The sequence below is a fragment of the Equus przewalskii genome, chromosome 1, assembly GCF_037783145.1.
Source record: "Equus przewalskii isolate Varuska chromosome 1, EquPr2, whole genome shotgun sequence".
NCBI classification, from domain to species: Eukaryota; Metazoa; Chordata; class Mammalia; order Perissodactyla; family Equidae; genus Equus; species Equus przewalskii.
Genome location: NC_091831.1, coordinates 27,621,636 through 27,649,249, shown reverse-complemented (window position 1 = coordinate 27,649,249; position 27,614 = coordinate 27,621,636). Strand labels below are relative to the sequence as shown.

The 27,614-nt window shown below is 43.4% G+C and overlaps 1 protein-coding gene across 2 annotated transcripts in view; it reads left to right on the top strand.

Annotated features, from left to right (window-relative positions):
- SUFU (SUFU negative regulator of hedgehog signaling) overlaps window positions 1–27,614 on the top strand; it is a 105,910-nt gene that overhangs the window by 40,576 nt on the left and 37,720 nt on the right. The gene's annotated exons all lie outside the window — the stretch shown is intronic.

The following is a 27,614-nucleotide window of genomic DNA, read 5'->3' as shown; positions in this document are numbered from 1 at the left end:
ATGGCCACCAGGTGGGCAAACAGTATCTGCACTCCTGAGAAGGCCCAGCCCTGCCTGGGGTCAGAGGAGCCTTTCATAATTGATCTGGATGCTGGGCCAGTACAGAAGTGTCATATGGGGAGAGAATGTTCCAGTCATGAGGACGGGGTGGCTGTCATTTCACCTGCTACAGCAGGCTTAGAACCAAATCCCACCTCCAGCATGAATCATTTGGAAAGTTCTGCAGTAAATACATCAGTAACTTCGCCAGTATGTTACCGAACCTGAAGTGAGTTCGCTCACCCGTTGTGCAGCAAGCCAATCTCTGACACCGGGGGTGGTGGAAGAAAGTAGGAACTTTATTTTTGCACAGCGCTGAGCAAGGAGAGAGGGCAGCTAACGCTGAAAACCCAAACTCCCCGAAAAGCTAAAAGGAAGGGTTTTTATTTGGGGCTTTAGGTAGGGGAGGGTAAGCATATGGCCTTGCTGGTCGGAGGTTTCCCACCAGCCTGTCTTTGGCCTTGAGACACTTGCAGAGAGGAGGGAGCTCGTGACCTTGCTGGTCAGCAGCTTTCCCACCAGCCCGTATCTCTTTGTGGGGAGGAGATGGTCCAGGTGCTTGTCCTTGATGGTGTCTGTCTCCATGGAGGATAGTGGATTCTGGAGGCAGGAAGCCAGAGAGTAAGCAGGGAATGAGTGTTTTGGTTTTAACCCCATATATGCTGGGTTTAATGTGGGGAAACTGATACCAGGGTCAGTATCAAGTAGACACTTCAACTTCTTCCTTCCCACTTTGCAGCCAGTTTCTCTTACTTACCCATTCCCTTTTAATTTTATGATCAGCTTATTCTTTCTTCTCAGATTGCCGGTGACTGCTCCCCTGCCCCCCACACTCTGGGTTTCATTAGAAAGAAACCGTTCCCCAACTCAGCAGGGCTTGATTTCTTAGCTGCGCTTTAGAATTCTGCTGGAGAGGCTGTCTGCTCTTCGTTCTGCTGTTGGTAGGCCTTAACCACAAATTCCAAGGCAATTTCACTTGAGTTTTAGGAGAAACATGGCCCGGCAACCTTGTAACTGATGCTGTGGAAATTGAAGCGCCTTCCCTTGCTGCTGTTTAATGGCAACCTCATGACATGTGCTGAGTCGGCTCAATTTGTGATTCGGGCCCAGGCAGGGAGACAGGGTGGCCCGGCGTGAGCATCCTGAGCCACCAGAGCTCACGGCTCATTGAACTCTGGGGTGTTGACAGACTAACGCTAACAGAGATTTTTTTTACATTTTCTTTCCATTTCCCATTTATAAAAGAAATACTTGGTCATTATAAAAACTGAAGCATAGAAACGTATGACACTGAAAGTGAAAATCCTTCATAATTCATTCCCCGACTAGGAAAACGTTGGTGTTCCTATTTCCACATTTTCTTTTCAATGCATATATCTATATAGAATTATCATTATTTTATAAAAAGGGACTCTGCTTTTCAGTTTTTCAACTTGCTTTTTTAACGTAATATCTTTTGAATATCTTCCCATGTTAGTATGTTCTTTCTAACTGTGCACTTATATTTTGTCTAGATGTACTGTACTTTGTTTAATGTCTCCTGTTGTTGGGCATTTGGGTAATTTCCAGCTTTTCCCTCCCACAAACCTGCCGTGAGCATCCTTGTACATGTGTGGGTTTGTACTCTTGCCTAAGTATTTCTGTGGGATAAATTCTTAGAAGTAGGATTGCTAGGTTAAGGGAAATGAACATTTTACATGTTAATAGCCATTCCAGATGAATGATTGTATTATTATAATAATATTGTTGTGATCATCCAGTAAATGTTACAGTTGTTCTCAAGAAACAACAGAATGATTGTCATATAAAATGATTTTTATAGCAACAAAGTCCTCTTCTGAGTCCCCGAGAATGAGTCCCCTTTCTTAAGTTACTTGGCCTGAGAGAGATCATTAATACCTGTTAAATGGCGTACATTTGGGGTTAGGAAAGAGAGCAAGCCCCTATACGGTGTCTCATGCAGTGCGGATTTAGCACAGGAACCCATCCATCATGCTTCCTGTCTCTGAAGTTGGAAGTGGTGAGGGACACAGCCTGCCACCTGAGGTCAGAGACTTTTCCAGATACTGACAGCAGATCAAGTTTTATATAAAGAATCTCAATGAATTGTGGATTTTTCTTGAGTTTTGCCTCCTCCTTCCTTTCCTAAAGTTAAAATTACCCATGCAGTTCAGTCTTTTCCTGTTGAGGCCTTTTTTTATTGTTAATTTGCTTTTTTATACAGTCAGCCCTCTGTGTCCTCAGGTTCCACATCCCTGGATTCAACCAACCATGCCTCAAAAGGCCTGCAGTGGTTGCATCTGTACTGAATGTGTACAGGGGTTTTTTTCTTGTCATCTTTCCCTAAACAATACAGTATAACAACTATTTACGTAGCATTTACATTGTATTAGGTATTATATTAATCTAGGGATGATTTCAAGTGTACTGGAGGATGTGCATAGGTTCTGTGCAAATATAACACCGTTTTATATAAGAGACTTGAGCATCCGCAGATTTTGGTATCTGCAGGAGTCTTGCAACCATCCCCAGCAGATACCCAGGGACGACTTTAATTGAAAGTAGTAAATGAGACAGTAGATACTGAACACCAAGCTATCTTAGGCAATTGCATTCTCTTATCTAACCTCTGCAGTAGGTAGCCTGATGAGGAAGATAGTGACATTGCCACTTTTCAGATGAGGAAATGAACTCAGAGAGATGTGGGCCTTACAGAATTTCTTGCAGCTGGTGAATGGCAAGAGCAAGCCTGGGATGCCCTAACCAGCATTAGTTTGCGTGCTGTAACCTCTGAGCCTGCAAGGATCCATTTAAGTGGAGAGAGAGGACTTGGAGGACAGGAACTCTTTTTCATCAGTTGCATTTTTTTTCCTTTTTTTGAGGAAGATTTGCTCTTAGCTAACATCTCTTGCCAATCCTCCTCTTTTTTTGTTTGAGCAAGATTAGCCCTGAGCTAACATCTCTGCCAGTCCTCCTCTACTCTGCACACACGATGCCTCCACAGCATGGCTGATGAGTGGAGTAGGTCAGCACTGTGGATCCGAACCTGCAAACCCTGGGCCACTGAAGCAGAGCATGGGGAACTTTAAACACTGTCACCGGGCTGGCCCCTCATCAGTTCTATTTTTTATTTAAGTACCTGCGACATGCCAGGGAGTCTGTCAGATTCTGGGTAAACAGTGTGGAAAAACAGATAGGATCCCTGCCCTTAGGGGAGAGACACTGAACACAGGCGAATAAATGTTTGATTCCCTAAGATTGCCGATAGGGAGAGATCAGGGTACTCCAAAAGAGTAAAGCGGTGGACTCATTTTAGATTGTAGAGTTGAGCAAGGACAGGGCTGAAGGCAAAGAGTGAGGAGAAGAATTTTTTTTGGCGGAGGGAATGGCTGTTGAAGGTCTCTGAGGAGAGAAAGAGCTTGAGGAATATGAGGAACTGGAAGAAGGCTCCTGTGGCTGGAGGGAGGTGAGGGAGAGGAAAGCGCCCAGGGAAAGCTGGAGGCTTAGCCAGCGTGGGAAAGTGCTGGGCCTCACACTTGCACTCAAAGTCGGGATGAAGAGTCTGGATGTGATTCTAAGGGCAGTGGAAAGCTATGAAAGCATTTTAAGGAAGAAGGTGAAATGACCAGTTTGGGGAGTAAAAAACTTTGTTTTTTGTTTTGTTTTAATTAAGACATGCTTGAATTTGAAGTACTTGAGATTTTCTGCCTGCATTTTGAGAGTGGCTCTTCCATAGAGGGTGCTGGGGCTGCTGCAGCACTTGGAGCTCAGCCATCAGAGTCGTGGATGCTTCTTGGCTCTGCCATTCTAATCCTTGGGACCTTACCTCAGTAGAAACCTGCCCCCAGGGGCCGGCCCCGTGGCCAAGTGGTTAAGTTCACACACTCCGCTTTTGCAGCCCAGGGTTTCGCTGGTTCAGATCCTGGGCGCTGACATGGCACCACTCGCCATGCCACGTTGAGGCGGCATCCCACATGCTACAACTAGAAGGACCCACAACTAAAAATATACGACTATGTGCTGGGGGGATTTGGGGAGAAAAAAGCAGAAAAAAAAAAAAGATTGGCAACAGTTGTTAGCTCAGGTGCCAGTCTTTAAAAACAAAAAAAGAAACCTGCCCCCAGCCTGCCTCTTCCAAGGCTCTCCAGCCCAGGGAGGAGACCCCTCTTCTCTCTTGGGGATGTTAGCAGCCTCTGCATACCTATGCCCAACAGCACACCACAGTCTCTCTTTCCAGATCCGGGAGGTAGATGGGGCTTGGCTTCCTCATCCCTGCTCTGCAGGTGAGTGAAGGAAGTCAGGAAGATTGAGTGAGGAGCTTCGAGCATGTCCCCAGGTGTGCGATATTGCTGGGCTGCAGTTCAGCTTTTCATCAACAGCTTACCTGGCTTTCTTCTTGCTACGTGTCCCAAGTGTATGGGATCTTAATATCTTTGCCTCAAGTAAAGTTTTCTGAAAGGCGATGCTCCATCATTACCAATGAGAGCTGTCGAGTCCTCTTGTTTCCTGGTTTGGATAAGCTGCCCATTGCCCCAGTCAGCTAACTGAAGCCAAATGGAGCTGCCTGGTTATATTAATATCATTTTTCTTCCTCAGACACTCTTTTATTTTCCTGACGTTTTCTTTCCCTCAGCCTGATTTATCCTCTTTTTTGGTTGCTATGGATCTGTAAGATATTTTCCCTTTCATCTGTTAGTAATACTGACCAGCTATAAGGCAAAACAATCCTTGATTTCTCTGCACTTTCCCAAGATTTTAGATTAATAGTTGAAAGATTGTGTTCCTACTCCACTGAAGAAAAACAGGTCAACCCCTCAGAAATGAGCTTATGCCCTAAAGTTTAAGTGGTTTACATGTAAATGATAATCCAGCCAATATCTAAATCTGGGTGTTTTTAGAGAAGAGGTAAACCCTAAGAGCAGAAGTTGCCTTGTGGGCCAAATACTGACGATCACTTGTTTTTGTAAATAAAATTGTATTTGAACGCAGCTATGCTCATTATGTATTATCTATGGCTGCTTTTGTGCTCAGCAGCAGAGTTGAGTAGTTATGACAGAAACTAATGTCCCTCAAAGCCTAAAATATTTGATATCTTGCCTTTTACTGAAAAAGTCTGCTGACCTCTGACATAGTGTTTTCCATTCTGAATAATGACCTAAGTGGAGAGGTCACCATCTTTAAATCTCTGTGAGATATCCAGAGGCCCTGTGAAATGAATCGCTTTAGCTGGGGCGGGAATGCATCCCTTGCTGAGCTGCTGCTTGGTTTGAGACAAATCCTTTAGCTTCCATGGGCCTGTATCTAACTTGGAGAACTGTATGAAATGCTTTGAGCTTCTTAGTAGAAAGGGGCTATTGGATAAAGCCATTAAGCTGGGATAATTCACCCTCAGACTAGTTCTCTCATAGCTGGCCCCCGTGGAGTCTTAATTGGTTGGCTCTTTCAGCAGAAAGTGGCTCCTTTGTCTCTAGCACCTGCATTTCAGGGATGCTCCCTGCAGGGGGCAGTGAAAGCCCCTGGCAAGTGGAGCAAAGCAGCCGGAGAGTTAGGAGTAGACCCAGCACCTCTGCAGGAGGTAAAGCCCTTTGGTAACCTGAAGTGGCTCATATAGAAGGTTCAGTGAAGAGGGCTGGAGAACAACAGCGCAGGAACCCAAGAGACAGGCTCCCAGTTTGCCCATGTGGGCCCTGGGGTCAAAACTGAACATCTCTAAGATTTGGTTACTTCATCTATGAAATGGGGTAATAGTAATATCTACTTTATAATATATTTAATGACCCTAGTACAGTACTTGACATAAAATATGGAAGCAATTAATATTATTTATGTTGTCATTTAAGAAGCATGTTGCAGAACAGAAGGAAACAGGCTTAAAAGGAAAAAAAAGAATCCTATTACAACACTATGTAGAGTTGGGTTCTAATTCTGTTAGTATGTACACACCCATAGATGGCTAGAAGAGGTTCATGAAGATACTCACAGAGGCCACCTTAGGGTGATGGGTTATGAGTCATTGACATTTTCCTTTTGGTACCTTCCTGCCATTTTAGAATTTCCTGCATAGAGTATGCGTTTTATTATCAGAAAAGGAAAACCAAAAGGATAGCCATGACTGAATTTTTCAGAGAACTTCCCAGAGGACAGGACAGTGAGCCCTGAGAAGCAGCCCCAGGCCACTACCACCAGACAAGTCACCACCTCAAGGTGTGCTCTCTGGCGCAGTTACCTTCTTGCTTAGTTACTTTCTTGCTTAGTTTCTTCATTGCTCTGTCACTGGAAAATAGATGGCTCCCCTAAGCCAGACACAGCTCTGCTCCTGCTCCCCTGGCAATGAGTCTCCACAGCCAGGCCTGTCTTCTTGCCTTGCAGGGCAGGCATGGTGATAGGCTTGTTGTTTGGTTTCTCTCCAGAACTCAGGGGCCAGGAGACCGGCCTGCCCCTCCCTGCAGAGTTCTGATGAGGTTCCAGCAGCATGTCTGATCCCTCACAGAGCTCCTTCTCCAAGAATATGTCATTTGAAACTAGTACCAGGGAAGGAAAAGAAAAGAACTTGGGTGCTTTTCAGGAGAGATTGCAGCAAGCCTGGGTGGTGGGTTGTTTTGCTGACATCTGGCAGGGGACCTCTAAAACAGGAGAGGGGTGGTCATCCTCTGCCTTGGTCCAGTGAAAGCTGACTCTGGGGCACTGCACTGGGCAGGGAGGTATCTCTGGGACAGGCTGCAGCCCAGTGGCCGGGCCTTCCTGAGTGCCGGGGCTTCCTGAACCCCAGGCCTTGCTCTGGCAGTCCCTCTTTGGGTTTGAAGATTTAGGAAGAAAAGGACACTTACCAACTTCCTGGGCCGGCTGGGCTTGTCTTGGTCCCCACCCATATTGGCCAGTCTGGTGACCTGAACACAGGAAGCCTTCATCCTGTGCCTCTCTTCAGTGGACCTCTCAGATCACACGTGCATTGTGTTCTCTCCTGACTGGATGCACTTTTATTCCCCCAAACAAAAATAACGTTATTGTTTTTTCCAGTTTAAAAAATGATGTTTAAAAAAAATCCATGTTGGGGCCGGCCCCATGGCTGAGTGGTTGGATTTGCGCGCTCCGCTGTGGCGGCCCTGGGTTTTGCTGGTTCGAATCCTGGGTGCGGACGTGGCACCACTCGTCGGGCCATGCTGAGGCGGCATCCCACATGCCACAACTGGAGGGACCCACAACTAAAAATACACAACTACGTACTGGGGGGCTTTGAGAAGAAAAAGGAAAAATAAAATCTAAAATAAATAAATAAATAAATAAATAATAAAAAAAAATCCATGCAATGTTGAAAACATGAAAAAAGTAAGTCACAGAATAATGGGTAGAGTGGGTTTGTAATTTTACTTTTAAAAAAGTATGAATTTGGGGGCTGGCCCCGTGGCCGAGTGGTTAAGTTCGCGCGCTCCGCTGCAGGCAGCCCAGTGTTTCGTTAGTTCGAATCCTGGGCGCGGACATGGCACTGCTCATCAAACCACGCTGAGGCAGCGTTCCACATGCCACAACTAGAAGGACCCACAACAAAGAATAGACAACTATGTACCAGGGGGCTTTGGGGAGAAAAAGGAAAAAATAAAATCTTTAAAAAAAAAAAAAAGTATGAATTTGGTTATATACGCTTTTAAGAAAATCTTGAAGAATGCACGTCAAATGTTAACAGTGATTCTATCTGAGAAATGGGACTGATGGGAAAAAAGTTTCATATTTTACTTTATATATTTGTCTGTTTGGATTTCTTATAATAAGCCTGTATTACTTTGTACCTTAAGTAAATATATAATTGAAAATGAAAAATAAACATTATCTAAATCCCAGCCCCTGAGACAACCACTCTTAACATTTGGTTGCCATCCTTCTAGACATGTCTCTATGCATAAAATAACTAGACAAGCTAACTAACTTAGTATTATATGTATATGCTTTCTTCACCCAGCATTATGTCACGGAAGTCTTTCTAGCTAAGTAAATAGAGATCAATAGCAACGTCTGTAATGTTTGTATGGTGTTGCACTGCATGATAGCCAAAGGAAAATGGGGTTTTCCTCTGCTGCTCTACTTACGTCGGTGACCAGATGCGTAGGTTTTTTCATACCAAGCCATTCTCCAATTCTCTGCAGTTACCAACTGCGTGTCCTCCAATTCAATTCAGTTGTGATACTATCTACCTGGAGTTAGTATTGGATCCCTCAAGTCAGGGCTCAGTCCCACAAGACTGCCCCTACTTCAGACGTGCCCATCACAAGCACCAGGTTGTCGCCTGCTCTTCTGACCAACAGCTATAAATCAGGGTTCCCGTGACCCCCTCCTTGGGTTTGATAATTTGCTAGAATAGCTCACAGAACTAGGGAAAACAGTTTGCTTACTAGATTACTGGTTTATTATAAAAGGATACAACTCAGGAACAACCAGATGGAAGAGATGCATAGGGCAAGGTATATGGGAAGAAGTGTGGGGTTTCCATGCCTTCTCTAAGTGTGCCACCCTCCCAGTACCTCCACATATTCACCAACCCAGAAACTCTCCAAACGCCATACTTTAGGGATCCTTATGGAGGCTTCATCACGTAGGCGTGATTGATTATTAACTTCACCTCTAGCCCCCTCCCCTCCCTAGAAGATGGGCAGTGAGGCTGAATGTTCCAAGCTTCTAATCATGGCTTGGTCTTTCTGGTGACCAGCCCCCATCCTTAAGCTATTCAGGAGCCTGCTAAGAGGTGCCTCATTAAAACAAAAGATGCTCCTATCACCCAGGAAATTCCAAGGGATTTAGGAGCTCTATGTCAGGAACCAGGGTCAAAGACCAAAAATAAAAGATGCTTCTAGCACATTTATTGCTTAGGAAATTACAAAGGTTTTTGGAGCTCTAGCCAGGAGCCAGGGACAAAACCCAACAAATATATTTCTTATTATATCACAATATCACAGATAGTAAGATAACAGACCCCTCCAGTATAAACAGACCCTTCTTGATGAACTTTCGGATAGTTTCCAGTTTTCCCCACTTTAAAAAACACTCTAAGGAACATGCATGTGTGTACATTTTGGCAACCGTGTTCAATTATCTCAGAATAAATTTCTAAAGTGGGGTTGCTGGGTCAAAGGGTCTGCGCATTTTCCAGTTTAGTTTTTATGTCCAGCTGCCCTCCATGAAAGTAATTCCACGAGGCTGGATGGTACCCAGCCACGACTGTCACTGTGCTGTCACCTGCAGTCACGGCCACTTGGCAGCCCAGGCACCACGGAAGCACTGTGTAGCCTTTCAAGTCCACAAAATGAGTCACAGAAGTCTTCCAGCTTTTGAAAACTTCAAGGCTGGCTTTATTCCAATGTCAAGGAATTCTTTGAGGCTTGGAGGCCTATAGGCTGAGAAAACTCCATGGCTCTCAGAAGGCCCAGCTAAATGCACTTCCAGGGTCACTCTCACAACTCAGTCCCTACTCCGTCCCTCCAAGCAGGAAGAAACGTCCTGGCAAGGAGTTTGGCCTAAACACCAAAATTTATTGCTGCTGCTTCCTATAACCAGATCACCCAAAATTGGTTATCCCCAAACCTTTTCCTGTATCTGGTCGGTGGGGAACCTTAGAAGTACATGGGCAGACACGTAGACAGTCTGGTCTTTACACATACACTCAGAAGAGTAAGTGGCTGCTTCGTGTTCCATCTCCAACCCAACAGCCCCTCCTGGGTGCCGCGTCCTACGAGGGACATTGACAAGTCAGAGCGTATCCAGAGAAGAGTGGCTTTCAGACGGGCAAAAACTCTCTTAAACTGTGGTATGTGAGGAATGGCTTTAAAAGTGAGGAAACTGGAAATGTTTTAGTCTGAAGAAGAAAAGACTTTGAGATGAGGTGTGGGGAGTGGTGAACTATGACCCACAACAGGTGTTTTAAAAATATTTGAGGTCTTGCCATATGGAAGAGGGATTTGACTTTTTCTTTGTTACCCAGAGGAGAGAACCAGAAAGCTGTTAACCATTCTTTGGGATGTGGAAGCATTTCCTCACGTGGGCAGCCTCTGGAGGCAGCACACTCACCATCTCTGAAACACACGAATGAAGTCTGGGCATCTCTGGCCCAGGTCTTGGTAGAGGGGCTTTAAGTGCTGGCCATGGGATTGCTGATGTGGGAGCTCAGACCACTGAAGCCAGAGGCTACTTAGTACACGCTTGTTTTTCTTCTAATCCAGCATGCTGAGAACCACTTCTGCCGTGCTCCAATCTGACTTTCTGCAAACGGCCTGCCTCCTTCCCCTGCCTGGTGCTTTCTGTTCCAGGCCCCTTCGGGTCTGACCCAGCTGGGTGATCTCTGAGAACACTCATAAATACTGTAGCTGTGTTTCTTGATGTAAACTAAGGAAGGAGTGGGGTTAGTTTCCTGAGCCAAAAATTAGAATCCTGGCTCCCTGAGGAAGTGGTCTGCTTTGCCCCCGGGGATGGACTCTCTGTCTCACTTCTCGCTGCACTCTTCTGCCTTCACTCTTTTTTCTTGTAAACAGTGGCCATGTTTTCCAGTGGTAGAATCTTTCAAATAAATAACAGTTGCTTAATTTGTACGGCATTTTCATCACACAAGGCAATTTTTATGTATTTTAACTCTTTTATTTGATTCTAAAAACTACCCTGCAAGGTAGACAGTACCGTCATGTTTTGATACACAAAATAAAGATTACAGAGAAGTTAAGACACTTTTAAAGTTACACAGCAAAGGAAAATCTGAGAATAAAGCAAGAGAAGTGCCATTACGTGGAGAATCTTCACTTGAGGATCTGTTTTTGCCTTGGACTTGAGGGTAAACATCATGCATTTGAGGTGACTGTCCCCTGATGCTCTCACCTTACGCTCTGGTGGCCAGTGACAGAGCTAAGAGAAGTCAGTGTTTTATTAATTTAACCCTGGGGGTTGCCATAGATGAGGTCAACTAAAAAGCTCTTTGGGTTAAAAGTTGATGTTTCAAGCAAATGGCCCATAAAGACATGAAAAGAAAGATGTTTGCCTCACTCATAATAAGAGAAATGCAAGTTAAGCTACCCTGAGATACAACTTCTCACTTGTCAGATTAGCAGAAATCCAATTTTGATAGCATACCCTGTTGTCAAGCTCGGAGGAAACAGGCACTTTCATCCTTTCATGGGGAGATGCAAAATGGTGCTGTGTGGAAGAGAACGGATGAGTATCTAGCAAAATGCTTATCTGTTTACCCTTTGACGCAGCAATCTCACTTCTAGGAATCCCAAAGATCTGAGCAAAAATATGAAGACATTCACAAATGGCTGTTGACTGAAGCACTCTTTGTAATAACCAGTGCAGGCATCTTCTCACAGCAGTGATGGGTGCGTGGGAAGAAGTGGACATGGGTGCCTGCTTTGTCAAGCCTCTGCTTGTGTTTGCTCCTGTCCCGTTGGCCAGAGTAAGTCCCATGGCCAAGCCTAGGGTCAGAGGGGGAGGGGATTAAGGAGTTATAGGTAAAATACATGAATGCAGAGAGAATATTAATTGGGGTTACTAATGCAATCAGTTTGGCACCAGGAAATTAAAGTCTTTCTTGTAATTCATACAGCATGTTTTATGTGTTTATGATCTTGGTCATATAAATAGAATACATTCTAGGTTAATGAGATATCTCTTAATATGTATAAATCCAACCACTGTATTTCAGATATTTCAGTATACATTAGGCAGTTATGTTTGGGAATATGAATACTCATCATTCTATCTGTGCAGTAAAGGACTTGATGGTAATAGTGATAACGTTGGTGAGCGTAACCAGTGGAACTGCCTCATCAAAAATGTCTGTGGGGCTGGCCTGGTGGCATAGTGGTTAAGTTTGCACCCTCCGCTTTGGTGGCCCAAGGTTTGCGGGTGCAGACCCACACGCCGTTCGTCAAATCATGCTGTGATGGTGTCCCACATACAAAATAGAGGAAGATTGGCAGAGCTGTTAGCTCAGAGCCAATCTTCCTCACCAAAAAACAAGAACAAAAACAGAATGTCTGTGCAGTGTCCTCAGGGTGATTATTTAAAATGGCAGGCAAATGAATCAATGCAAAACATTTTCTTTTTCATTCAGCCTAAAAAGTTGTCAAATATTCAGGGATATAGAATCAAATAGAAGGCATTGTGACCGAAATAAAACTATGGCTATTGTAATCTTAAGAAAGAAAAAAGGAAAAAAAAAAAGCAATGTGGAGAAAAGTATGTATAGTAAGTTATCATTTGCATAAGAAAACATGTTTTTCTTTATATTTTTAAATGGAAGGATAAACCATAATATTTTTTAAATGGCGATCTATGGGAAAAGGAGGGAACAGAAGGGGGAGCACAGGAACCCAGACTTTTCTGAGTATGCTTTGTTTTTCAGATTTATGACTTTGGAACCATGTAAAATTTCATATAATTATAAAACAAAATTAAATCAAAATGAACATGAACATTTTTCCTGTGTTCACTTTCTGTGCTATAAAACAAATTATCACAAAATTAGTGGCTTAAAACAACACACATTTAATATTACCTCACAGTTTGTTGGGTCAGTGGTCTGAGCACAGCTTTCTGGGTCCTCTGCTCGGGGTCTCACGAGGCTGAAATCAAAGTGTTTGCTGCGCTGCATTCTTATCTGGGGGCTCTACCGGGGAGGGACCTGCCTTCAAGTTCCCTCAGGCTGTTGGCAGAATTCCTTTCCTTGCACCTATAGGATTCAAGGCAGCTTGCTTCTTCAAAGCTAGCAACGCAGAAAGAGTCTCTGACGTGTGTGTGTGTGTGTGTGTGTACAGTCCTTTTTAAAAGGGTTTTCACCCGATTCAGTCAAGTCTACTAAAGAAAATCTCCATTTGATTTGGCCTCACACCCATTAGGATGGTTACTATTAAAAAAAAAAAAAACCCAGAAAGTAGTAAGTGTTGGCAAGGATTTGGAGAAACTGGAATGCTTGTGTGTTGCTAGTAGGAATGTAAAATAGTGCAGTCACTATGGAAAACAGTATAACGGTTCCTCAAGAAGTTAAACATAGAATTAGCATATGATCTAACAGTTCCACTTCTGGGCATATATCCAGAAGAATTGAAAGCAGGGTCTCAAAGAGATATTTGTACACCCATGCTTATAGCAACATTATTTGCAATAGCCAAAAGGTGGAAGCAACCCAAATGTCCATCAACAGACGAATTGATAGACAAAACATGGTATATACATACAATGGAAAATTATTCAGCCTAAAAAAGGAAGGAAATTTTAACACATGCCACAATCTGGATGAACCTTGAGGACATTATGCTATTATTAAGCCAGTCACAAAAAGACAAATATTGTGATATTCCACGTATATGTGATATCTGGAGTAAGTCAAATTCATAGAGACGAAAAGTTGAATGGTGGGTGCCAGGGGCTGTGGGGAGGGGTGGAATGAGGAATTGTTGTTTAATGGGTACAGAATTTCAGTTTTTCAAGAAAAGAGTTCTAGAGATTGGCTGCACAACACTGTGGGTTATGTGACACTGCTGAACTGTACGCTTAAAGGTGGTTAAGATGGTAAATTTCATGTTATGTGTATTTTATTACAACTAAAAATCAAAAATCAAAAAATTTAAAAACCAACTGAGTTGGGATCTTAATTACATCTGTAAAATCTCTTTACTTTTGCCATATTCTGTTGGCAAGAAGCAAGTTATAAGTCTTGCCCACGCTCAAGGGGAGAGAATTATACAAGGTGTGAACACCAGAGGAGTGGGGGTCGGGGGGCAGCCTTAAAGTCGGCCTGCTGCATTTCCTAAAAATTAAAAGCAAAATGGAACAAATAAAATTCACAGCAGATGAGTGTAATGTCAGAAAAATACACATAGATTTTAAAACACAGTAATTTAACTGTATATCCCTAATAGGTATATCACAAAGACAAAAAACACTTTTCAGTAATCATATTGTTAATAATAATATTATTATTCTGAAACTAGTGTATGTATGTAATAGGATAAAGCAAATAAGTAATTACATTAGAAACCAAGATTTTCAGCATAAGAGAAAAAAGTACAGATATAAAAATCAAATAAGTAAAAATGCTGTATTATTAAATTTTAACTGGAAATATCAGGATGAACTCAAGGTGTGTTTTCTCTTTTTAAAAAAGAAATTTAATATCTGTTCACCAAAAAACTCTTGAAACAATAATCAATCCAATAGCAATAAGCACTTCTGGGCCCAGATTGTGGTCACTATTTACCATTTCTTATTAAAAGAAACCAGGTCTTTTTGGAGAAATGGCTGATTCCAGATATGGTACAGAAAATATACAAGATGAACTTACAACATCTTTTTATACCAGAAAACAAGGAAGCTACCAAAGATTGCGAGGGTCATATCAACAGACCCAGAAGTCTATTGTAGAGACTTCCACCAGCCAAAGATAGGACAATATAAGTATTAATACAATAGCAACTGCAATGGATTGAAACACATCAAATATATTAAAATCCATATGTTCATAATAATATTTAAAAAGGCAAACAACAAAAAAACTTGACTGATCATCTTTAGAAGATTGACAATTTATTATTCTCAAACTGGCAAATAAAGGAAAAGGGCCACACATTTAATCTAATTTTCCTGTATAAATTACCTTAGGGTAACTTTAGAGAAGATTTCCAGCTAAAAAATTATAAAGAATGATAGAATCATATTTGGAACATCCTAACAAAATACTGGATCTAGGCAGTTGTCATCACTGGCTGCTAATGTCACAACTTCTAGTTCTCACCTTTGGTATTTACGGGAAACGCCAAGGGACGGAGGAATATGATAAATGACACCATGGGAATGCAATCAGCAAAATTCAGGCTGCGGGAAATTCTGCTGGACAAACAACTGTGTTTCTTCAACAAGAGGGAAAAAAGAGGAAGAGGGAAAAACTTTTAGAATAAAAAGCCTTGGGGCCAGTCCCGGGGCCGAGTGGTTAAGTTCTGCGCTGTGCTTTGGAGGCCCAGGTTTTTGCTGGTTCAGATCCTGGGCGTGGACAAGGCACTGCTCCTCAGGCCATGTTGAGGCGGTGTCCCACATGCCACAACTAGAAGGACCCACAACTAAAATATACAACTATGTACTGGGGAGATTGGGGGAGAAAAAGCAGGGAAAAAAAAGAAGATTAGTAACAGTTGTTAGCTCAGGTGCCAATCTTAAAAAAAAAAAAAAAAGAATAAAAAGCCTTAAAAAAATAAACCAGGGGGGCTGGCCCAGTGGAGACCTATACACCGCTTATCAACCCATGCTGTGGCAGGCATCCCCCATGTAAAGTAGAGGAAGAAGGGCATGGATGTTAGCTCAGGGCTAATCTTGCTAAAAAAAAAATAATAAATAAATAAACAAACAAACAAACCAAGGGCCAGCCTGGTGGCATAGTGGTTAAGTTTGTGTGCTCCACTTCAGGAGCCCTGGGTTCACGGGTTCAGATCATGGGTGCAGACCTATACACCACTCATCAAGCCATGCTGTGGAGGCGTCCCATATACAAAATAGAGGAAGATTGGCAGAGATGTTAGCTCAGGGACAATCTTCCTCAAGAAAAAAAAAAAAGATTGGTGGAGATGTTAGCTCAGGGCCAGTCTTCTTCACCAAAATAAATAAAAATAAAACAGCCAATACACTGTGTGATCCTTGTTTTGATAGTAATTTGAACAAACCAACAGTAAAAGACATTTATGGATAGTCAGTTTGAACAATAACTTTGGTATTTGATAATATTCAGAAACTAGTGTCATTTTTCAGGTGTGATGCTTGTAATGGTGGTTATGTTTTTAGAAAGAGTCCTTATCATTTAGAGATTCATACTAAAATGTTTATGGATGAATGATAGGATGTCTGAGATTTGCTTCAAAATAATCCTATGGGGATAGGGCGGGAAGTTGGTGGGGGTGGTTATAGATGATTCAGATTGTCCATGAGTTGATAATTACTGAAGCCAAGTAATGGTTAGATGGGAGTTCATTGTATTATTTTCTCTACTTTGGTTGAAAATTCACCTTAAGTTATTTGTTTATTTTCTTGTTTTCAGTACCTAAGTTTCACATGAGGAGTGACAGAATTTTTTTCTAACGTGCTTTCACGAGGTACAAAGTGCAAAGAAGCTATCTGGTGGGGTGGGCAAGCCCTAGTGGATTAAGTGAGAAAGAATTCCTTAGAAACCATGTCCTCCTGTTCTCTCAAGTCGCCTTCATACCACGTGCTTTCCTTTCTCGTCAGACGGTTTCAGTGTGGTTGGTGGCTGGGAAGAAGGGTTGAAATTTATTGTTTTGGTTTGATTGATTCATCCAGTTTTCTCTGCCGCCAGACTGAATCTAGTGACTCTTTCCTGAGAGTGTTGGGGTGAAACCCTGAGCTGCACCAGGCCTGCCATTGAACGGTTCCACTCTCGATTACGTTTGAACTTGTAGTCTGGGTGAGGGTAGACTTGTTTTCTGTGATCAGGACAGTACTTGAGATAAGCATTTCTTTTTTGTTCTACTTAACTTCTTATCTGGCTCCAGAAGGTTTCTCTCTTTGTGTTAATTGAAAACCAAATGCTTCCTGTACATACAGCCAGGGCATAACCAGGTTCTTCTTCTGAAAGGTGCCGGGACCATTCTGTCCTCATTACCCTCTCTCCTGAAGGAAGAACAGAGATGCTTATTCTCTCTGCACCTCCTAGCCTATAAATGTCAAGAATACAACTCTCTCCCTTCCCAAAGCAAACGCAAATTGACAGTAAAGCAAAAAAGTTTGTCCTAGAGTAGTGTGTCCCTCCAGATTTCCAGACTTCTGCAAAGGGGCAAAATGCCCTCTCTCTTTGGAATTAGGCAAAATTAGGGCTATGCTAAAGTTCTTTGACTCAGGAATGATTATAGATAGAAATGCAGCTGTGCCCCGGAGCAGAAGGGCATCGGCTCTGTCCACCCCTAACAAATGGGACTCTTCGGTGTGTACGCTCCTCTTCACTGGGCCTGTCTGGCTGTTGGCCTATAAATGTATTTACCATTTTGATTTTAGATTTAGATGTTTTAAGAGCAGTGTTAACCCTGAGCTGCAAAGCAGTAAGAATGCTGAAAGTACTAATAAGAAACAGTGTACCGTGTACAGAAATGGGACTAAGAACAAAAACTGCAAGGGAGAGAAGGGGTATTGTTTTTAGGTAACTGACCATAACCACTAAGAGAGGAAGAAAAATAAAGAAATGGGGAAAGTTTGAAGTCCGTGGCAAGAGGACCAGCATCATTTGTTTGGTTAATTCAGGAGAAGGTGGGGCGTTTAAGAACTTAAAAGCTTAGCTGGTGAAAGTGCCACTGGTGACATTTTAGATGTGAGCCAAGGATGGTCCAGTAGATTCCAGGCCCGTCCAGATCTGCGCTCAGAGTGGTGGGGTAGCCAGTGCGATGGCTGTCGGAGCTGCTAAAGGACTTCCTGCTGCACGTCAGAGATAGCAAGGAGGAGTTCTTCTCTCTAATTTTATTTTTTAAAAATATCCCGATAATTCATAAATGCATTTTGGAGGTTGAAAATTCAGACTCTACAGATAATGTCAGAGTCCCCCTTGATTGCATGACCCAATCCTAGGCCTTTCCCTAAAGGGAACCACTTTTCTGTTTGGTGTGGGTCCTTGCAACCATCTAGACTTTCTTCTGTGTATTCATGTTCCTTCTAGGTACCTATAGAAATGGTTTGGGTTTATATATATATTTTTTCCTTCTTTAATGTAAGTGAAATTGTACTGTCTTTCACAATTGGATCTTTTGGTTAACGGTATATCTTGGAGATCTTTCCATGTCAATATATGAAGATTGATCTAATTCGTTTTTACTGCTGCCTGTGACTTTGTAGTATGGATAAGCCATAATTTAGCCATTCTCTTAGTGACGCACATTTAGATTGTTTCCATTTTTCCACTATTGCAAACAGTGCACGGATGCTGTGAACATCCTTGTTCATTCCTCCTTGTGAGAATGTTTTGCTGTAGTATAGATACTAAGAGGTAGAATGATTAGGTTTTATATTAACAGGTTCTGCCATGTGGCCCTCCAGAGTGACTGTACTAGTTTACATGTGCCTGGCAAGTAAATAGATTTTCATTTACTCTCGATCATGTAGATCGAGCTAGTCTATTCAGGAAAAAAGAGGGAAGAAGTAGAGTCATAGGCTTGATTTTAAAGCTTTAAAGGATCTCCTGGCATTTCTTTGGTTGAAATGTATATATGGACTGCAAGTTTAAAACCCCCTGTCACTGTGGCTTTAAGAACAAAGGAGCTTGTACTCTGACCTGCATGTGGGTGGTTGGGCCCTCTGTGCTGGTTAAGGAGAGTGAGAGGAGCAAGAGCAGTTTTTGCCCTGTTACAAGCCTCTGGGCAGAAGACTCTTCCTTCCCATACTGACAGGCATCTAAACAGACAGAGCTGTTTAGAACAAAAGTGAAAGCAGCTACTAGCTTAGGACTCAAGGCTCCCTTGAAACGGTGAGCAAGGACCTGTATTCCTTACAGGAGGGCATGGCACATAGTGGATGAATGAATAGGATTTGACTAGTGACAGCTACAAGCTGTGGCGGGTAAACCCCTGCCAAGCTGTTTACAGTCAAGGTACCCACTGTCACCTTGGAGAGAATGAGGTTGTCCTGCCGTGGCCCTGTGCGTGTGCGTGCAGACTCAAGGTGAGTGTCAGGCATCTGCAGCCTGCCTCTGGGGGAACCACACCATTGCCGGGTGGTGAGCCAGTCTGAAAAGGTCTGCAGCGCCCCCAGAGACTCGCTTTTGGGTGAGAGCCCCAGAGCCCCAGCAGCCCATGAGCCTCCTGCCTCCCCTGCTGCAACCCCTATTCCAGTTTGCTGAGCTTATGAAAGAGATTTCCCTTACACTTCAGTATTTGCCTTTGTGATTGTGGCTTTGAGGGAGAGGGAGGAAGCTGGAGAGCCAGAGGTTTTTAAGAAAATACATAGGGAAACAATTTTGAGTCTCCTTTGACTGGCTTTCTAATCCTTGGTGATTTGTTTGATTCTGGGCAAAACCTAAAAGGAATATCCTTTATGTTTCCTTTCAGTTTTTTAAGAACAAACATGCTTTCTCTTGCTCTTTCTGTAATCAAGCGGTACAGCACGTCTGTTTCCCGCACAGTGTCTTGCAACCACATTTAGCCAAATTAATATCGGACAGAACTGGTTGAGGGAAGCTCTCTAACCAAACACTCAAATTAACTTTCAAGTCATGAAACTGCTTTCAGAACTTTAAAAAGGTGGGAGAGGGGTTTCATTCTTGCTTCCACCCCTTGACCAGGTTGGAAAAGTGACGACTGGCCACCATCCACACTATCCGCCCAGCCATGAAGAACTTCGCCTGCTACCCACAGAGGCTCGTTCTCACCCGTGCGGGGAATCTGCCTCTCCCTTCTGCACACACAGTTTGTTTTATTGTTATGTTGTCGTTCTTGAAGAAAGGCTTCTGTCTTGGCCTTTCTTTGGAAGTGTTTGATTTGAAACCCTGTAGTGGGGCTGTTGTGCACTCATGCTCCTGGAGTCTCCTTCTCTATAAGCATCTTGTCTGCTGTGCATGTATGTGGAGAAGGGCGCGGGTGCCAAATTCTGTTGTTTTCCACCAGTTGAAGCCCCTGAGCTCCAGAGTATCCCACTCTTATCTTCTCCTTGCAGCGCTCAAGCATTAAAGGGGAATTACCCAGGACATACCTGTTTTTTGCTCCTATATGATGTGCATACATCGTTGCTCTCCACTGCTATCCAGAGTACCTGGGGGGGCCTTGCCTCACCATGCTGCAAGGCTCTGGACTGAACTCTTAGCTTTGGCTTGGGGATGGGGAGTAGGGCAGGCAGGCAGGCAGTGCTCACTCGCAGCTTTGTGAGGATCCCTGGAGGAAGGCGAGTTTCTGTTACCAGGAAGAGGTGAGTGCTGATCTTCCCCAGTGGGAAAAGGGCCTGTGTCCTTCCTTTGGTGGGTGCTGTCAGGTGGAGGTGGAGGAGGCCTGGATGCTCTTGAGTCCTAGGGTGCTAGGATAGCTAGGGCAGAGCCCTCTGTGCAATGCTGGGGGTCACTCCTTCCCCAGAATGAGCATAGCATCTCATGGGTATATTAAGGGCTTCAGAAATGTAGTCTGTGGCAGTGGCATCAGGCTGTCCTACACCCTATGACTTCCTAAAATTTTGTAGGCTCTTCATTTCTGGAAATATACCAAGAAACAAATAGACTAGGCACACGCATCCCCGCTTACCTCCCCCCAGCTTGGATTAGAGTGCGGAGAAGACATCTGGGCTTCAGAAGTTAGAATAGGATTATGGGAGGGGTCCAGCAAGGGCAGTGGGCACACTTAATGGCCCCAATTAGGAACATCTTGGCTGGGCAAAGGCCAACAGGACTGACTTTGAACTTTACCTCCTCCACTCCTCAGCCAGGGCTGGTTCATCCAGCAAAACCTCCAGGTTGTCTTGTCTCACTGGGGGTCATGAGGCTGCCTGGGCCTGTGCAGACTTGTATTTTTGCTCTCATAAATATAGTTCAGTTCATGGGCTTCAGTTGACTTTAAAGGGCTCTCTTCCAATCTCAGAGGAAACCTTCTCTGGGCCCAGCTCTGCCAAGCAGCCCACAGTGGCTGCAGCAGCAGCCTGGGCGTTCTCAGGAAGGAGGGTGAGGTTAGGCAGTTGCCAGATTCTCCCCATGTGTGTTGGCTTCATCCTGGGACTTTCTGGAGACAGGAGGACAGGCTCCCCTACCCTTCCTTATCAGCAGTCTGTGTTGCTGGGAGCATCTAGGGGTGTATCTGGCATTTTAGGGAAGAACTGCTAAACCCCCTTAAACCAGCACTGTGTCTTCAGTAGGATATTTAGGCCCTGGTTGTCAAAGTGATTTTTGAACACAAAGAAGGCAAGAAGGATGGAAACTGTTTGAGGGACTCTGATGGCTACCCCATTGTTCAGAAATTTGACCTTAAAGTTGACAAACTCCAGCCTGCTTTGGGCCACCTCCCACCTTCCTGCTCTCTCTAAAACACCTCATGCAGACCAGCCACTCATTTGACACCTAGCACTATTCAGCTGGGTTTCCTTCCCTCACCCTCCATCCCTGGAACATGTAACCATCTCAGACCACTCGAAAGGGCGTTTAACTTCGGGACTTCAAGCTACAGCCATGGAGCTTTTGGGCTCCAAAAGACTACATTAACGCATTCTCCTTGCACCAAGTGTATTAGTTCTGACCACTGAGATGGGGAGTGGGACATGGGGCATTGCTTTCTGAGCTATTGTGTAAAAACATCACTGGCACTGTACTTTCACACAGAATTGAGACAGTCATTCTCCAGAGTTGGGATGAATTAAGGACTCCTGAAGAATGTATTTGTTTCTCAGTGTTTCAAAGGCAGCACTAATTATTTTGCAAACAATAGCTGTTTTCTTCTGCAACCCATTTCTGTCGATTTTGCTAACTTCTTATATCCAGTACAGTCAAGCTTCAAACCACCATGACTAAAGCTGGATGCTTTGGAGGTAGGGGTAGAGTGACGGCCAATTTGAGGGGCCAGTTAGAATCTGCATACCCATGCAGCGCCCCCAACTTTTAAGAGTTCTTGCCAGGGAGTTGTCTGTTAATGGAGAAGGAGACAGAGTAATGAAAACTTTCAACTAAGCAAGGGGCAGACTGTACCTGGAAGTGTTTGGACTCTTTGTCACCTTGGAGAGGTGTTTCCCCTCCGGTGAATTTGCCAAACAGGCAGCAGCTGCCGGAGGTTTCTCGTGGTACTTGGAGGCAGGTCTCAGAGGAAGAGGGAAGGAGGGAATGGAAAGTGAGCAGCCGGGCCTCACCTGGAATGGCCTGCCTTCAGACCCCAGGTGGGGCCTCTGCTGTGTCGTTGGGTGAGTGTCCCAGGGATTTGCATCCTAATGTCTTGGTAAGGATTCTTCAGCGATCTAGAGAGAGAAGGGAGAGGGAGCCAGCTCCTCTAACTACTGCACTGAACAGCTGGGCCTCCTACTGAGGCATTATTAGCATTTGAAAACCCCTCTGAAGGGGCTGAGAGCTTCCTGGGGTGGGCGCTGGGGCCTGAGTGCTGAGACCCATGGTGGCTCCACACAGAATGGGGCCGAGCATCCAGGGCATAAAGACCAGACCAGACTTGAGAATGAGCCCATTGTGGCTTTGTGCCAGGCTTGAAAACTGTGACCAAGGCTCTTTCATTGTTAAGAAAGACTGTTTCTTGGCCACAGCAGAGCTAGTAAGTCTGGTTCCGCCACCAGGCGGGGCTGGGGAGGAAAGACCCTGCCCCTGGGCTAGAAGGTTTTTAGCATCCTGCTCTCCAAACCTTTCTGTGGGTGGCTCTGCCTTCTCTACCTCTTCTCCCCTCTAACTCAGTCTTGATCACGCGCACTCAGGATGGAGTGTATTGGTCCTAGAGCAGCACCTGGGTCTGTCTCCCTTTCCTGCCTTGGAGTCTCCCCTCCTAGCTGTCTAAATTAAGCCCCTTCCCAAATGAAGTCCACAAAGTACATTCTGTTCATTCTAATTTCATTTAAACAGTTTGCGTTTGCACGGCATTTATTTTTAAATCATTGTCAATTCTGGTTAATAAAAGGTCATGACTCCAAATCTTTCCAGCCTAAGTCCCTGCCAGGTTTGGGGTATTTATTTCTGCAGACCAGACGTCAGCTAGACAAGGGGCACTGGAGGGAACGGGCCCAGCTCTTTCTTAAACCAGGGGTGATGGTGCCACCTACTGGCACTTGCTGTTAACAACAGGCTCTGTGGCATGTCTTGTTTTCTGGTAACCGGACTGGGACCTGGGTGGGAGTAGCTGCTGTCTTATATTCCAGTACGGGAATAATAACATGCAGCAGGGGAAAGAACACTGAGTAGACACACTATTTCCTGCGTACAGATGAGGAAACAGACTTATAAATTGTGATTGGGCAAGTTGCCCAGGGTCACAACTAGTAAGGGGCAGAGGCAAATAGGAGCAGGGCCTTCCCACCTGCAAAGTTAACCAGTCTGCCAGAGTTTGCCAGAGCCAGCAGGAGATTTTAGGTGGTAACTGGACAAGACGTTCAATAACATGATTAGTGAGGACTCTCTTCCCCCTTCAGTTCTCTGATTCAATCCTGCTGGTTTTGTCAATTTGATACGACTCTTTAAACCTCTAACAGCTCTTTACACCGTGTTCATTTCAGTTTTTAACAAAGGTAGGGAGGCAACAGTATCAGTGATAAATTAATAACATTTTATTTTCATTGAATTATTTTGAAGTTATCAAATTATCTTCCACTTTACGATAATCAACACTAATTTTTTTATTTTCCTTATTTAGTATGGTGATATGAAGTTTCCTTTTAAAGTAAGTTTGTTTAGGTTAGGAAAAGTCAGTCAAGTTTAGGGGGAAAAATACACGTAGGTAATGATACGGGTGGCACATAGATATGTCAACAATCCTGAGGGGTGTTAGAGATGACTCAGAAGTTTGGGAAATGTTGCGCTGTGCCCACATCGCTGACTTGCCCCGTGACTTTGCTTTCCTCATTTGTAGAAAATGCAAATGTTGGACTAGGTGATCTTTCAGGTCATGTAGACTTATAAAATGCTGTGATGTCTGGGCATTATGTGTCATGTTTCTCCCAGGCCAAGTTGCCTTCCCTGAGGTGGTGGTCACAAGGAACCCAGGGCCTTGGGCTTGCTTCACCCACTTTGCCTTTCCCCCAGGATTCTTCCCTTTCACCTACTGCATCCTTTCTTTTTGTAAAACCTCGTTATTGGGATATAATTCACATCCCATGTAATTCACAGTTGTGAAACCATCACCACAATGAGCCCTAGAACATTTTCATCACCCCCAAAAGCAACCCCATACCAGTCTTTCCCCATTCCTCCCTAACCATCCCAGCCGCAGGCACCCACTAATTTAGCCGTCTCCATAGATTTGCCTATTCTGGAGATTCCATATAAGTGGACTTTTGTGACTTCTGTGACTGGCTTCTTTCACTTAGCATGTTTTTAAGGTTCATGTTGTAGTATGTATCAGCACTTTATTCCTTTTTACTGCCAAATAATATTCCGTTGTGTGGATATACCACATTTTATTTATTCATTCATTAGTTGATGGACATTTGGGTTGTTTCCGCCTTTAAGCTCTTATGAATAATGCTGCTATGAACATTCATATACAAGTCTTTGTGTGGACGTGTTTTCATTTCTCTTGGGTATGTACCTAGGAGTGGAATTGCTGGGTCATATGGTAACTCCATGTTTAACATTTTGTGGAATTGCCAAACTGTTTTCCAAAGCAGCCCCACTATTTTATATTCCTACCATCAGTGCACAAGGATTCCAATTTTTCCGTATCCTCACCAACACTTGTTATTTTCTTGGAGGGGGGGTATTTTATTTTTTATTTTTATAATAGCCATCCTAATGGATGTAAAGTAGTGTCTCATTGTGGTTTTGATTTGCATTTCTTTTTGCTTTCTTGATGGTACTGTTTCCAGCACAGCAGGTTTTAATTTTAGTGAAGTCCAATTTTTCTGTCTTTTGTTGCTTGTGCTTTTGGTGTTTGTCTAAAAACTATTGCCTAATCCAAGGTTAGAAGATGTACTCCTATGTTTCTTCTAAGAGTTTGATTGCTTTAACTATTACAGTTAGGCCTGTGATCCATTTTGAATTAATTTTTGCTTATGGTGTAAGGAAGGGATCCAACCTGATGCTTTTGTATGTGGCTATCCAGTTCTTCCAGCCTCATTTGCTGAAAAGACTGTTCTTTCGTATATTGAATAGTCTTTGCACTCTTGTCTAAAATTTATTGGCCGTAAATGTGCGGGTTTATTTCTGGATTCTAAATTCTGTTACCTTGATCAAAAGTCTGTCCGTAAGCCAGTACCACACTGTTGATAACTGTAGCTTTGTAGTAAGTTTTGAAATCAGGAAATTAAGTCTTTCAACTTTCTTTGTCTTTTTCAATATTGTTTTGGCTATTCTGTGTCCTTTGCATTTTCATATGAATTTTAGAATCAGCTTATGAATTTCTGCAGAAAAGGCATGTGGCATTTTGATAGGGATTACAGTGAATCTGTAGATCAATTTGGAGAATATTGCCACCTTAACAATATTTAAGCCTTCCAATCCATGATCATTGGATGTCTTTCCATTTATGTAAGTCTTCTCTAATTTCTTTCAACAATGTTTATAGTCTTCAGAGTACAAGTTTTACATTTCTTTTGTTAAGTTTATCCCTAAGTATTGTATTCTTTTTCATTCTATTATAAATGGAATTTTTTTTTTTAAGATTTTATTTTTTTCCTTTTTCTCTCCAAAGCCCCCCAGTACATAGTTGTATATTCTTCGTTGTGGGTCCTTCTAGTTGTGGCATGTGGGACGCTGCCTCAGCATGGTTTAATGAGCAGTGCCATGCCCAGGATTCGAACCCGAAACACTGGGCCGCCTGCAGCGGAGCGTGCGAACTTAACCACTCGGCCATGGGGCCAGCCCCACTGGAATTGTTTTCTTAATATAATTTTCAGATTGTTCGTTGCTAGTGTGTAGAAATACAACTGGTTTTTGTATATTGCTCTTGTACCCTGCAACCTTGCTGAACATGTTTATTCTGATAGTTTTTCAGTGGATTCCTTAGGGTTTCTATGCACAAAATCATGTCATCTGCAAATAGAGATAGTTTTATTTACTTTCCAGTCTATCTAGATTTGTATTTCTTTTTCTTGCCTAATTGCCCTGGTTAGAACCTCTAATACAATGTTGAATAGAAGTGGCGATAGTGGGTACCTCTCTCTTGTTCCTGATCTTAGGGGAAATTAATCCAGTTTTTTACCATTAAGTATGATGTTAGCTGTAGGTTTTTTGTAGATGCCCTTTAACTGGTTGAAGACTTTCCCATCTATTCCTAGTTTGAGTATTTTTGTCATAAAAGAGTACTGGATTTTGCCAAATGCTTTTTCTGTGTCTATTGAGATGATCCTGTTTGTTTTGTTGTTTTTTTTAACCTTTATTCTATTGATGTGATATATTACATCGATTTTTTATGTTAAACCAACCTTACATTTCTGGGATAAATCCCACTTGGTCATAGTGTAAAACTCTTTTTATACGTTGCTGTGTTGGTTTGCTAGTATTTTGTTGAGGATTTTTGTGTCTGTATGAATAAGAGATATTGATCTATGGCTTTATTTTCTTGTAATGCCTTTGTCTGGTGTTTTTGGTATCAGGGTAATATTGGCTTCATAGAATGAATTGGGAAGTGGTACCTCTTCTTTTATTTTTGGGGAGAGTTTGTGAAGAACTGGTATTAATTCTTTTCTAAATGTGTGGTAAAATTTACCAGTGAAGCCATCTGGACCTGGACTTGTAGGGAGGGGGATTACTAATTCAATCTTTTTACTTGTTGCATTGTTTCTTACATGTACATCATGCAAGTTGCTTATAGACACACATTCCTGTAAAAGAAGAGGAAATGTAGAGTGAGTGGGCCCAGCAGGAGTTAGGAAGTTTGGAGGTTTCTAGAAGGCTCTGCCTGGAGCCATGCCTTCTCTCTCCTTTATTATCCCCTGTCTCTTAGAGGAAGCAGTCTTCCTTCTCCATCCTGAATGAATACTTTTGAGGTTAGCCTGTTCTTGCATGGACAAGGTGGTTATAACTTCACCTGACAAAGGAAGGAGTTAGGAGTTAGTATTCAGACTGAGACAAGTGAGAGCAGAAGCGCTTTCAGACCTTCCTGGGAGCCTTCAGGCTGGTGTGTGTGTGTGTGTGTGTGTCTGTGTGTGTGTGTGTGTCTGTGTGTGTTCATTCATGTTCTACCTTGCCATAAATATTGATCAAAAGGAAAGGGACTTCAGCTATTGAGATTCCTACATCATAAGTGATAGACCACGGTGAACTACCATACAGCCATTTAAAGAATGAGGTAGCTTTCTCTCTGCTGATATGAAATGATCTCCAAGATATGTAATTAAGTGAAATGTACCAAAGAGTGTGCTGCCATTTGTATTAGAAGGAAGAAAATGGAGAGGACCCATAGATGCATGTAGGCTGGTAAATGCAGAATACCCGTGGAAGGGTACCCAAGATCAGAGCCAGGGGTGGTGGGAGACTTCATACCACAGGGGTGTTTTTTCCCTTGTGGTTATGCTACCTTAAATACATTTTTTTAAAGTAATAGGCTTGTGTGAAGTGCAGTGGTGAGGCTATGAGGTGGCTGTGTGTACACATTCCTCTTGGGCAGCCTGGGAACAACATCTGTGTCCTCGTGGAGACAGCCACCCCTCCAGACTGTCCATGTCTGCTGAGGCGTGTGAGGCGTGATCCAGACCTCCATTTACTTGAATCCTTCAGCGTTCCTCAGAAATCCCTGAATTCATCTACCTGTGGGAAACTGGTGACAGTTCTCAAAGGCCCTCCAGGGTTTGCGGTTCCCTTTCGAACACTGTTTCAGCAGCACTGAAATCCTGGTATGTGTTTCCAAGGTGAAGGGCTTTCACTGCCCTCCAGCCTTCCTGAGGACTTCTGACCAGGTGGCCGATCAGTAAAGCACTTTATTCTTTCTTAGCAGACCTGATCATGGCTG